The 14,414-nt window shown below is 35.1% G+C and overlaps 1 protein-coding gene across 1 annotated transcript in view; it reads right to left on the bottom strand.

Annotated features, from left to right (window-relative positions):
• Positions 1–14,414, bottom strand: part of ABCB5 (ATP binding cassette subfamily B member 5) — a 115,614-nt gene that overhangs the window by 61,164 nt on the left and 40,036 nt on the right. The gene's annotated exons all lie outside the window — the stretch shown is intronic.

Below are 14,414 nucleotides of genomic sequence, written 5' to 3'. Positions count from 1 at the left end.
TCTTGATATCTGTTAATCTGAGTCTTCCAGCTTTATTGCTCCTCTACAAGACTGTCTTGACTATTCTTGAAATAATGTATTTTCTATAAATGCCTAGCACAATAATGGATAGTTTTGGCATACTAAAGGCACACTAAAAATTTTCTGGTGCTCAAGAACTGATAGCTAATATTATTACTATTAGTAGTACTGCTATATTACTGCTATTTACTTTTATAGTTCTTATTTTTATTTTTATCAATTACAGAAAAGGAAATTGGGAGTTCAGAAAATGTAAGAAGCTTCCTTAAGGCTCAGCCAGTCACTGGAAGGACTGGTACTAGAATCTGGTATGGTGTTCTCTAGTCTCTGAAAAGGGTCGCTCCATGCAGATGTACTTAATAAAGCAGATTAAGTATTTCTTTCAAATTCTATTCCAAATCTATAAGAGAAGAAAACTTTTCAGAACAACTTATTAAGATTAAATAATAATGTGGAAACAGATTAATAACAAAATATTATATGGAAGTTTATGTATCATGTTATAACTACGTTAAAAAATTTATCCATAGAAGATTATACCTATATGAAAATATACCAACATACTCATAGTGCCTGTATTTAATTACTGGGCCTATGGATTGTATTCTTCTTTTCTCAATTTTCTTAATTATTTAACATAAATGTGTTTCATTTTTGTTTAAAAGCAAGAAAGCTAAATCAATAAAAATAAAAGCAAGAAAGCTAAAATAATTTGGGTAAGTTCTATTTGTAATAACTTTGTTCCTATGAGTAACATATATATGTACACCAGAAACAAACAGATGTAATTATGAAGAACTGAAAATAGTTACACTGTTATGTCTTTTTTTTTTTTACCATTATTTTTACAGTACCTTCTTTAAAATAAAAAAAGAAAGGTATATTTTGAAGCATTTGGTTTATGTTATGATGACCATCTGGAGAATTATCCAGACTAGGACACTCTTGAGTTGGACAAAAGTGGCAAACTGGAACTTTCTCAGGACAATCTGGAGATATGGTCATATAACTAAAATTAAAACCTTTGGGATTCATGGTCTAGGGTCAGAAAAGTTACCGTGAGCCCAGAAATGGACCCTCAACTCTATGGTCAACCAATCGTTGACAAAGCAGGAAAGAATATCCAATGGAAAAAAGACAGTCTCTTCAATAAATGGTGCTGGGAAAATTGGACAGCCACATGCAGAAGAATGAAACTGATATTCTCTTACACCATATACAAAGATAAACTCAAAATGGATGAAAGATCTAAATGTGAGACAGGAATACATCAAAATCCTAGAGGAGAACACAGGCAGCAACATCTTAGACCTTGGACAAAGCAACTTTTTGCAAGGCACGTCTCTGAAGGCAAGGGAAACAAAAGCAAAAATGAGCTATTGGGACTTCATCAAGATAAAAAGCCTCTGCACAGCAAAGGAAACAATCAATAAAACTAAAAGGCAACCTACAGAATGGGAGAAGATATTTGCAAATGACATTACAGATAAAGGGCTGGTATCCAAGATCTATAAAGAACTTCTCAAACTCAACACCCAAAAAACAAACAATCCAGTCAAGAAATAGGCAGAAGACATGAACAGACACTTCTCCAAAGAAGACATACAAATGGCCAACAGACACATGAAAAAATGCTCCACATCACTTGCCATGAGGGAAATACAAATCATAACCACAATGAGATACCACCTTACACCAGTCAAAATGGCTAAAATTAACAAGACAGGGAACAAAAAATGTTGGTGAGAATGTGGAGAAAAAGGAACCCTGTTGGTGGGAATGCAAGCTGGTGCAGCCACTCTGGAAAACAGTATGGAGGTTCCTCAGGACATTAAAAATAGAGCTACCCTACGACCCAGCAATTGCACTACTGGATATTTACCCCAAAGATACAGATGTAGGGAAAAGAAGGGGCACCTGCACCCCAATGTTCATAGCAGCCATGTCCACAATAGCCAAACTGTGGAAGGAGCCAAGATGTCCTTCAACAGATGAATGGATAAAGAAGATGTGGTTCATATACACAATGGAACATTGCTCAGCAATCAGAAAGGATGAATATCTACCATTTTCATCGACATGGATGGAACTGGAGGGTATTATGCTAAGGGAAATAAGTCAATCAGAGAAACAGAATTATCATATGGTTTCCTAATATGTGGAACATAAGGAATAGTGCAGAGGACAATAGGGGAAGGGAGGGAAAACTGAATGGGAAGAAATCAGAGAGACAAACCATATGAGACTCTTAACTCTGGGAAACAAATTGAGGGTTGTGGAAAGAGAGGTGGGTGGGTGGATGGGGTAACTGGATGATGGAAATTAAGAAGGGCACATGATATGATGAGCACTGGGTGATATATTCAACTCATGAATTATTGAACATTATATCAAAAACTAATGATGTATTATATCTTGGCTAATTGAATTTAAATTAAAAAAATTCCAGTGAAATCATATATATCATTCAAGTTCCAAATGGCAATAGAGAGGTGGTTAACTACTTAAGTTGGGTATTCTACCTGGACTTTAATTTTTAAAATTACTTAGGGAACTAGGATTGGGGATGGAGATAACTACAAATCATCAAGGCTAGGCTTCTGCATTAAGCAGATATTGTTACTAATTTTGGTTCTTGAAATATAGTCATCTGTGAACACACATACACATATAAAAATATATTTATGTCAGGAGTACATACACACATATATACATATTCAATATAGGTATATACATGCCTGATGTGTGTGTGTGTATGTGTGTGTGTGCATGTATGCATGTTTTGTACTCAACCATGCCAACTAAGAATGTTATAATTTGGGTTAGTAAGGAGGAATGACACCTAAAGCTCAGAACTGAGGACAGGTCACTATATCACAGTCAAAATTTCCTCCTAGTCATGGTGGCAGTAGAGACCAATTTCATGGGTATATGAACTATGCAGTTGCTCAAGGCCCTGTGCTTGGAAGGATCCCACTCTTGGTTTATGCTCTGCTGTTGTCATCTCATAATTCTTAATAATTTTTGATTAATAAATAAATAAAATCTTTAAAAAAATAATTTTTGATTAAGAGGCCCCACATTGTCTTTTCTCACTGGGCTTCATAAACTATGTAGCTGGCCCTATACACTGGTAAAAGTAAAAAGGTTTCTATGTAGGTGGACCTTAGCTGGTTTGTGTCAAGCATAGATATTACGAGTCCTTAAAACAGGTAGATTAAAAAAGGAAAAAAAAGGGTAGTTTAACATCTATCCAAGGTAGGGTCTCTCCCTGTCATGACTTCAATAACATTATAATAATGAGACTCTATAATTATTATTCAAAGCATCTAAATGTGTATTATATTTAACCTACATCTCCTATCACATAGACTAGATAATACAGATAGTTGTTTCTACCTCCAGCAGCCCTTTTTCATTCTTCTTTTCTAAAAATATGAGATAATGAGATATGACTAGCACCTATGACTAGGGGCGGGGAGAGGGAGAGAGAGAAGCTTAAGCGGCTCCACTCTCAGCATGGAGCCTGATGTGGGGCTCTATCGCATGACCCTGAGATCATGGCCTGAGCCAAAATCAAGAGTCAGACACTTAACTGACTGAGCCACCCAGGTACCCCCATAAATAACTGATTTTAAATTATTAATCAAATATCTTCAAGCTGCAGACCCTTGAGTCTTTACTGAGAGCAATTCTAAAGCCCTTGACAGAGCTAATAAGGGGGGCAAAAAAAGAATTACAACATAAAGTAAAAAATGTATAACAGAAATTATATAAAAATATTACAGGGGAACAGAAGTAATTAACTGTTTAGATGAATACAGAAAGATTGCCAAATAGATGACTTTTGAGTAGGGTCTTAATGAATGGACAGATATTTGCCAAGTGGGAAAAAGAGAGGAGGGGCAATTATGATAGAGGCTACAGCAAGACCAGGTAGTTGGGCCTAAAAGAACATGGATTTCTGAAAAATACTGAGGTTCACATATAGCAGAGGTGTGTGAAGAATGGAACATGGGGCTAGGAATAGAATATTTGGGGCTAGTTCATATAAAGCAATGTTAAGTAGTGTTTCTTCTGTAGGGACTACAACTTATTGGAGGTTTCAGAATGGGGGAATTGTTTATATAAATGATATTTGTCCTTTATAAACTACCCAACACTCTGTATCTACATATGGATACAGGACTTTCAAGGTCTTTCTCAACCCTTAGACTCTATTTTTTCCCCTAGAGGTCAATCTTACCATGTTTTTGAGATTTAAGAGATTATAAATGATCAAGGTAAAAATGATTGATGCTGTAATGAATAAATATAGGCATGATATTTTGAATTATTTTTGCTGCTTTTTTGGTCTTTTTACTCAAGACAACTGAATATAAATATGTTAAATATTAAATACATATGTTGAATTATATATGTGTGTGTATAATTTTAATTTCAGGTGACTCACATTGATTTTATCTTTTTTTTAAAAAAGATTTACTTATTTATTTATTTAATTTGAGAGAGAGCGAGAGAGACAGAGAGAGAGAGAGAGAGCACAGAGGGAGAGGGAGAAGCTGACTCCCTGCTGAGCAGAGAGCCCAATGCAAGGTTCTATCTCAGGACCCTGAGATTGTCACCTGAGCTGAAGGCAGACGCTTAACCAACTGACCCACCCAGGGTCCTAGTTTTGTTATCTTTAAAAAAGAAGTAGGGAGACCATAAAATTAATTATTAATTACTGATGGCAAAAATAATTCTTACTTTTGAAAACATATTTTAAAGAGTGTTAAGAGTGTAAAAGGTTCTATAACATTCCTCTATTTGGTTTTGCTCACGCAGTCCTGTCAGCTGTCTGGGAAGGTAGGTTTCTGAGAGACAGGAAAATTGAGGCTCACAGAAATTAAGTAATGGATGCTAGTTCATATAGCGGGTAGGTGGCAATGCTGCAACACAACTCAGGTCCTTTGAATGCTCTAAGTTCACAAACTCTGCTGCATCTCTGTGACATGATGTGTTCCTGTTAATGTGACTAAAGCCCTTTGCATTGACTGCTTCCCATACCCTGCAAATTTTCTTTTCCTGTATCTTGTACCAGCACTAAAGACAGGCCTTCATTTGGCAAGTGTATATCTTTGTAACAGTTCTATACATGAACGAAGTATACCTATTTAAACTCCCTCTGTTGAAACGTGGATAATGATAAGAATTACTGATCTTTAAGAGTGATCTTATAATACTCGACATACATGCCAAAAGAGCTATTTTTGATTCTATAACATATACTTCATTTAAACAATATTTATAAATATACCCTCTGATAGTTTATTATGTATAATTTAAAAGATGGGTGGTTTCTAAATTTTATAAAAAACAAAAAAGTGAATATTTTGGAAAAAGATAATACCAAAGCAATGCCTCAAAAAATGAAGAGTCAATTGTATTTTTAAAATAAGACAGACTTTTGTTTTCAACCCAAGATGGACTATCAAGAATAAGATTTAAAATAAATAAATAAATGAATAAATAAATAAATAAAAGAAAAAATAAAAATAGACAATACATGGGGTGCCTGGCTGGCTCAGTCACTACAGCATGTGACCCTTGATCTTGGGATCATGAGTTCGAGTCCCACATTGGGCGTAGAAATTACTTAATAAAATATTTTTAATAGTAGATGGGCTGCTGAAGCGAGCACAATACAAATTTTTTTAAATAAAAAAATTAAAATAGATAATACCTTCACATAGTTCAAAAATCAAAACAATAAATAAAAAAGTAGACATTGAGAATTCTGCTTCCATGCATGTCTTGCCTCACCTGGTTTTCTTTCTTTTTTTTTTTGAAACAGACAGGGTTTTATTAGTGTCAGGTATACAATATAGTGATTCAGTAATTCCATACATTACCCAGTGCTCATCACTGACAAGTGCACTCCTTAATCCCCATCCCCTATTTCACCTGGTTTTCTAATTTCCTCTCCCATAGGTCACTGCTTTTAACAGTTATAATGTTCATTTTTGAAAATACAAGCAAATGCAATTATGTATGCCCATCCTTTCTTACACAGAGGTTAACACACTATATACATTATTAGGCACCTAAAAAAAACAAAACAAAATTAATAATATATAGTGGAGACTTTTTCTTATCACTACGTAGAGAGTTTCCTGGTATAACATGGTGAAGAAACTACTCAAAGCTAGAAAAGAGCTCTTTGAAAGGATTAGAGGACACCATACCCAGCACTCATAGAGGACAGGAAATAATGCCTGTTCTAAACAGCATGACCCTAAAACTTCAAAATGCGTAGAGGTATTGAGTAGAGTACAAAGAGTCATGCCTCAGCAGTAAAGAATAATTTGCTCTAGACCTAACATGGCTCTAATCTAGCCTAACAAAAATTAAAAGCAAAACCAAAAAAAAATAAAAAGGTCAAACTGTTCTTAACTTAAAATTCCATCTCTCAACAAATGTTAAAAAAAAAAAAACAACCCAGCACCCAACAATGAAAAATTCACTATTTTTGACATACATTAAAAAAATGACCAGGCAAGCAAAACAGCAAGAAAATACAACCAATAATGAGGAGAAAAATCAATTAATCAAACTGCCCCAGAACTAATACAGATGTAAGAATTAGTACACAAGGACATTAAAACAATCATGGTATCTAAACTATAAAAATGACCATAATCATTTTCTAGGTATGAAAAATACAATATCTATGAAAAAAACGTAGATGGGAATGATGAATTAAATATTGCAGAAGAAAAGGCATGTGAACTCAAAGACAGCGATTGAAACTATTTAAAATTAAACACAAAGAGAAAAGAGAATAAAAAATATATTAAGAAAATATCAGTGAGGTGGGAGACAAAATCAACCAGCCTAAGGTATGTGTAATTGGTATCCCTGAGGTGGGATAAAAATATTTGCAGAACAATGGTAAAATGTTTCTACATTTGATGAAAGCTATGATCCCACAGATCCAAGAAGCTCAACACAGGAAACATGAAGGAAACTACTCCAAGGCATATCAAAATCAAATTATTTAGTAGTAGAGATAAAGAAGAAAATCCTAAAAGCAGCCATAGGGGGAAAAAAAAGACACATTACATAGAAAGGAGCAGAGATAAAAATGACAGTAGATTTCTCATCAGAAAAAAATGCATGCATGCAAAAAAAACCCAAAAACTCTATCAAGCCTGAAAACTTCAGCAAGAGCTGCACAGGAATACAGACTTTCAGTATCAGAGGCAATGCAGTTTTAAAGGGATGCTTAATAAAAGTCTTTTGAATTTTGAAAACAGTATTCTAATAGTAACATGTAAATTCTTCATTTAAGGATATTAAAAAAGCTGATGAACAGATGGAATCAATGTCTATTGAAAAAAGTATCAACTCAGTTCCTCTGTGCTCTATGAATAGCATCAAGTCAGACCTTCCTCACAAGTCTGAGGAATCCATCCAATATAAAGAGGTAACAGTTTAACTATCAACAAGTTTTATCCACATGTTCTCCAATTAATTTTTATTTAATTCTTGTAATATTTAGAATTTACGATAAAATATTACTATAACACTAAATGTACAATGCATGTCTATCCCAAACTTTACTGTAATATATCACTGTGATACCCTAAGAAAGTGGCCCTCAAATAAGACCATTTATGTCACAGGTCATTTTGGGGGAAAGAAAACTCTTAAGAATGGGCTTGTTCTTCTTTTTCTAGTTCCTTTAGGTGTAATAGGAATTGAGATCAAGAGTCGCATGCCAGGTGTCTGGCAAACTACAGATTTAATGCAATCACTATCAAAATACCAACAGGATTTTTCACAGAACTAGAACCAATAATGCTAAATTTGTAAGGAGCCACAAAGTATTTTAACTATACTGGAATTAAAATTAAAAAATAAAACAGAATAAAGAGCAAAGGATATAACCAGAGTAAAGAGGTTTATTTCATAATGATAAAGGGGTCAATTCATTAAAAGAACATGACAGTTTTGAATGTTTACGCACATAATAGGGCTCCAAAATACATGGCACCAAAATGAATACAACTGTAAGAACAAATCCACAATAATAATTAAATAATTCAATACCCCTCTTTCAGTAATTTATAGAAGTAGAAAGAGAATTTGTAAGGATAAGGAAGACTTGAATAATACGATCAACCAACTTAATATAACTGATGTTTATAGAACATTCTACCCAACAGCAAAATGCACATTACTTCCAAGTCAACATAAAATATTTAGCAAGATAGATCATATTCTGTGCCACAAAACAAGTCTTAATAAAATTAAAAGGATTCAAGTCATAGAAAGTATGTTCTCTGACCACACCGGAATTATATTAGAAATTAATACAGAAAGATCTCTGGAAAATCCCCAAGTACTTGGAAACCAAATAATAATTCTCAAGTAAATGACCTCAAATTCAGCCTAAGAAAACAACACCAAAAGAGCAAGTTAAGCTCAAAATAAGCAGAAGACAGGAAATAATAAAGATCCAAGTAGAAACCAATAAAATATAAAAGAGGAAAATAAGCCATAAAGAGACAAATACATCAATATAACAGAACAGAGAGTCCAGAAAAAGACCTACACATATATGGAAAATTCAATTTTTCACAAAGGTGCAAAGGCAATTCAGTGGAGAAAAGACAGTCTTTTCAGCAAATGGTGCTGGAACAACTGGAAGTCTATATGCAAACAAAACCAACAACAATAAAACAAACTTCAAACCATATCTCGCACCGTGGACAGAAATTAACACAAAATTGATCCCAAACCTAAATGTAAGAACTAAAACTATAATACTTCTAGAAAAAAATGTAGGGAATAATCTTTGTGATCTTGGATTTGGCAAAAGTTTCTTAAATAGAACACTAAAATCTTGATTTATAAAAGAAAAAATTATAAATTAAACTTCCCAAATTAAAAAGTTCTGTTCTTTGGATGATGCTCTTAAGTGAACAGAAAGACAAATCTCAGATGGGAAGAAATATTTTCCAATCTTTTTTCTGATAAAAATACTTGTATCCAGAAATACAAAGAATATATAAAGAACTCTCAGAACTCCGTGATAAGAAAACAAATGACCCAGGGTGCCTGGGTGGCTCAGTTGGTTAAGCAACTGCCTTTGGCTCAGGTCATGATTCTGGAGTCCCGGGATCGGGTCCCGCATTGGGCTCCCTGCTCGACAGGGAGTCTGCTTCTCCCTCTGACCCTCTCCCCTCTCATGTGCTCTCTCTATCTCATTCTCTCTCTCAAATAAATAAATAAAATCTTAAAAAAAAAAGAAAACAAATGACCCAGTTAAAAAATGGGCACAACATCTGAACAGACACATTAACAAAGAAGAGATACTGATGGTCAAGATAAAATATAAAAATAATAGCACATAAAAATGTTCAACATCACTAGTCATCAGGATAATGCAAATTAAAATAATAATGAAATACCACTACACATTTATTCTGATGGCTAACATTAAAATGCATGGTTATCCCAAGTGTTGGCACGGATGTGGAGTAGCTGTAATTCTCATATATTATAGGAATGTAAAAGGAAAATAATTTGGTAGTTCATTTATTTAAACATACTCTTACCATAAGGCCTACCCCTTTAAATCCTAGATATTTACCCAAGAGAAATAAAAGTGCATGTCCACAGACTTAAATATGAATGTTCAGAGTGACCTTATATGTAATATCCAAAAACTGCAAACAAACTAAATAACTTTAACGGGCATCAATACCAATGAGCTCAAACAGTGGTACATCTATACAATGAAATACTATTCACCAGTAAAAAGGAACTCTTGATACATTTCACAACATCAACAGGTCTGAAAACAATTATGCTGAGTGCTAGAAGTCAGGCAGGACAGAATACATGATGTATGATTCCATTTACACAAAGTTTCAAAAAATACATAGTAATCTATACTGGCAGTAAACAAATTAGTGGTTGACAAGAGTGGGGCTGGGTGGGGAGAGGGAGGATTGGGAGGGAGTGTTTACAAAAAGCACTTAAAAATTTGGGGGGTGATTGGTTCATTATGTTGACTGTGGTGGTTTCACAGGGGTACATGTATGCCCAAACTTTCCTAATTGTATACTCTCGTATGCGCAGTTTAAGTCAATTAAATCTCAAAAAAAGCTGTTAAAAAAAACAATGTCAAACAAAAGAAGCATCTGTATTTATAGCACTCAAGTTGGCCATTCTTGAAGTTCTCGAAGAATCCTGAATGGGATTGAGGCATTTTATTGAATGTTATGCAAATGTAATGATAAAGTGGATTGAGGAGCAACTAACTGTATTGTAGGTAGGAAGATTTATTTTTCTTAATTGCTGCAAGGTCTGATAATATACACATAATTATGTTGTTAATTGGCACAAGCATATGTGAGTTTCTCTAGATTATATTTATGTGTAACATAGTACGCCAAAAAGAGGTCAAAACACTAAAATGCTTAGTGCTTCCTTTATTTTTCATATTGCCAAATATATAGATGTTTTATTAAAATAATAAGTGAAAGATAATTGGGAAGAGAGTTTTTATTGTTTGCTTTTTGTTTTCCTCAGTTTCCTATTTACTTGTATGTGGTAATTCTAAGCCTTGCTACACAGAAACATCCTAATGAATGGTACAGTAAAATTGGTAAAAATGTGATTTTTTGGCTTTATTTTAATTAATTAATTAATTAATTAAAGATTTTATTCATTCACCCAACAGAGAGAGAGACAGCAAGAGAGGGAACACAAGCAGGCGGAGTGGGAGAGGGAGAAGCAGGCTCCTCGCCGAGCAGGGAGCCCGATGCGGGGCTCGAGCCCAGGACCCTGGGATCATGACCCAAGCTGAAGGCAGACACCCAATGACTGAGCCACCCAGGCGCCCCTGCTTTAGTTTTTTTAAAATAAACTTTATTTTAGAATAGTTCTAGATTTAGGGAAAATTTGCAAAGATACTAGAGTATTCATGTACCCTGCACACAGTATCCCCCCGTGTCAAAATCTGACATTTCTATAGTGTGTTACAACAAATGAACCAGTAGCAATACATTATTAACTAAACTCCATACTTTATTCAGATTTCCTTAATTTTTACTTATTATTCTTTTTCTGCTCCCTGATCTCCTTCTCAATACATTACATTTAGCCATTATGTCTCCTCAGGCTCCTCTTGGCTGTGACAATTTCTCAGATATTCCTTATTTTTTATGAACTTGATAGTTCTGAGGAATACCAGTCAGATACTCTGTAGAATGTCCTTCAATTTGGATTTGTCTGATGTGCCTAGTTTTTAGAGGTAAGACATTCAGCCTACACTGATCGCACTTTTCTCATTCAAACTTCAAGTTTAATTGTATTCTGGGTCTTGGAGACCCTGAGACTGGCCTACAGCACCCTAAAGGGGAATGAACATAAGAATGGGGTTGTTGAGTAGGCATGCATTAGGACTACCTGTGCAAAGGTGAAAACACTCAGACACCCAGGCTCCTGGCCCATATCTCTCTCATTTATTCAATTACATTCCCTTGAGGTGACAAATGTTATTTTCTAAAAGCAACCAGATCTCAAACCTTATTGATGAGGCTATAAGATGTTACCAATTAGCTTAATAATTTCACAATACTATTAAACACTTCTCAAAGCAAATTGATATGTATGAAATTTACTTAAAAAATATAAAAAGGGCACATATAACACAGATACTCTAAGGAGAATCTAGAGAAAAGGAAATTGTAAAATCAATTAGGAGACTGCAGTTAAAAAGATTTGAGAATGGTGTGCAGCACCATGACATAATCAGAATTACGAAGTTTCCTGATGCAGATTGTATTATTCTAGACCTTCTTTTCTTCATGGGAGGCTCACTTCACAGGCATTTTTGTAGACCTCTCTTCTAATATTTCTTCGCTTCTTAGCCATTACATATGGAACAAATTTACTTATTTTGCAAAAGTTCATGCTGTTGTCTGACATCTGGAAACTGACAGTAAGGGATGACATTTCTCTAGTTGTGCCTTAGTGAGCATTGACGTTCCTGCAAACTGGAAGGTCCTGCATTTACCCATCTGTACCACTTTTACTCTGCCAGGTTCATGGTCTAAACTAAATATTTGATTCAGGTATATATTATATTACAGTTTATTATAGCATGAATTAGTGTCTGAGTCTTTCAAATCACAAAAATGCCTAATACTTTAAAAGGGAAAAAACTAGGGGTCTCTGGCTGGCTCGGTCAGTAGAGCGTCTGATTCTTGATCTTGGGGTTGTTTGAGTCCCACATTGGGAGTAGAGGTCATTTAAAAAAATTACAAAATAAAAAGGGAAAAAACTATGCTCTAAAAAACCTATAAAATGGGCTTCCAATTATCTTACACATGCAGGGTACTATAAAGTGCACTACAAAAATACAGCTCCACTACATCACCAAAAATGTGATCTAGAACTGATGTACTAGCCGTAGGAAACAACCCTAATTGACTAATTGTTTCAGACTTAAAACATAGGAGAAATTTTGGAAGTCAAGACCTCCTAGAAAACTGGTTAAAGAAATTTGAGCTGATGCTTTGTTTTTTAACAAGAAGTACTGTAAAAATAAAGGAGATAGCGGAATCCATTCCACTGATTTTTCAGATGTCTCAGAGAAGATGTGGTAGATTTTCAATGTCTTTGTTGCTATTCTTCTAGAGAGTACCAATTTGAAAGAATTTCCTAGTATCTTCTCCTCCTTCATAGTTTAAACAAAGCTAAAAGCCAGACAATTAGGTATTTAACAAAAAAAGGTCAACAGGAAGGTAGGTCTCTATTTGACACTGTGCTGGCATTTGTTTTTTTAGATTACTTTGCAATTCCATGCACAACAATAAATCACCAGGTAATTAGCCTGCACTTTGAAATAGAGGGTGTTTTAAAACAACCCTCATGGAAATGCTAGGACAGAGATAAGGGCCAGAGGAGGCTAGCTAGCTTTTCACCAGTGGTGATCATGTGCCTTGAATAAAGGTGGGCCAAAGGGAAAGAAAGAACAATGTAAAGCTGTGAGCATTTCAGAGGGCCTGAATTTGACTGGTGGGTCAATTAACAGGGGTAATATACTCTCTGAAGAAGCCTGTAAACACAGAGTTCTCATGTCCCACAGCAAGCAAGGGGTGGGAAACCTACGGAAGGCACGTTCCCACTGACTGCCCCCTTCGCAGGTTGGCTCAGGTTAACTTGGGGCGCTCTGATGACATATACTCCCTAATGCAATACAGTCTTATGGTCTTCAAATTCTTTTTTTTAAGCTGCAAAATCCTTTTATCAAATAAAAGCACATGTGGAAGCTTAATAGATTTAAATTAACCATACAGATTAATGGTTAGTTGCCATTTGAATTTTTGGGATGGTGGTGCACAGCTCTACCTGCTCATCCACCCCATCTCTCTACCTTCTTCCACTCCTCAAGAGGCTCCTGGAGGCGCACCCGGGTGTCTCAAGTCAGTTAAATGTTTGACTTCAGCTCAGGTCATGATCTCAGGGTCCTTGGATCAAGCCCCATGTCGGGCTCCCTACTCAGTGGGGAGTCTGCTTCTCCCTCTACCCCTCCCCCTGCTCATGCGCGCAGGCTCTCTCTAATAAATAAATAAAATCTTAAAAAAAAAGAGGCTCCTGGAAAACCCTAGTACCCTAGTTCTCCAAGAATATAGTCCAAAAAAACCTCTCGTTACTGTTTTACAAATTTCCATCTCTTTGAGCTACTGAATTTCAATTGACCATCTGCTATAAGAAGGTCTTTATGGTAGTTTTATGGAAACACAGGATTTTTGGTGTCTTAACTACCTTTTTATGATGTTGAAAGCCAACTGGCTTGCCATTCTTCTGAGTCAACACTGGTTCCATAGCTGAACAATACAGAATTACTGTCAGGTCACTTCACCTGTCCAAAAATGCTTTCTCTTTTGTAAAATGGAGTGGCAAATAGCAAAATATCAGCCCCTTAGAAGCCATATTTAATAAGTGACTCACCTCCTACTCAACCTCTTCTTTTCAGTTTGCAGGAATCTACTCATGTGAATACACACACACACACACACACACACACACACACACTTAGGTTAAGACTATTTAGAGAGTAAAACACATTCAAAATCTAAACTCTTTGATGAGATGAGGCCACATGTACTACCTAATTAGGAATATGGAATAGTATTCCAAAGTACAATGTTTTCTTTTTATAACCTGAAATATCTCCATTCTCCCTTCCAAATAAGTTAACAAATCAGTTAATAATTGATAATAATAAAATTATTCATAGCCATTTAATACCTTTCTCCTTTATTAAACAAATATCTGTGGAGAAATTACAACAAGAAGTAAATGGTGGGCAAGAAGAGAAAATGCTACAA

Source organism: Eumetopias jubatus, unplaced genomic scaffold (genome assembly GCF_037043125.1).
Source record: "Eumetopias jubatus isolate StellerSeaLion01/CBP00866 unplaced genomic scaffold, mEumJub1_p1.0 scaffold_14, whole genome shotgun sequence".
NCBI classification, from domain to species: Eukaryota; Metazoa; Chordata; class Mammalia; order Carnivora; family Otariidae; genus Eumetopias; species Eumetopias jubatus.
Note: the sequence above shows the minus strand (reverse complement) of the source record. Positions and strands in the feature narration are given on the sequence as shown.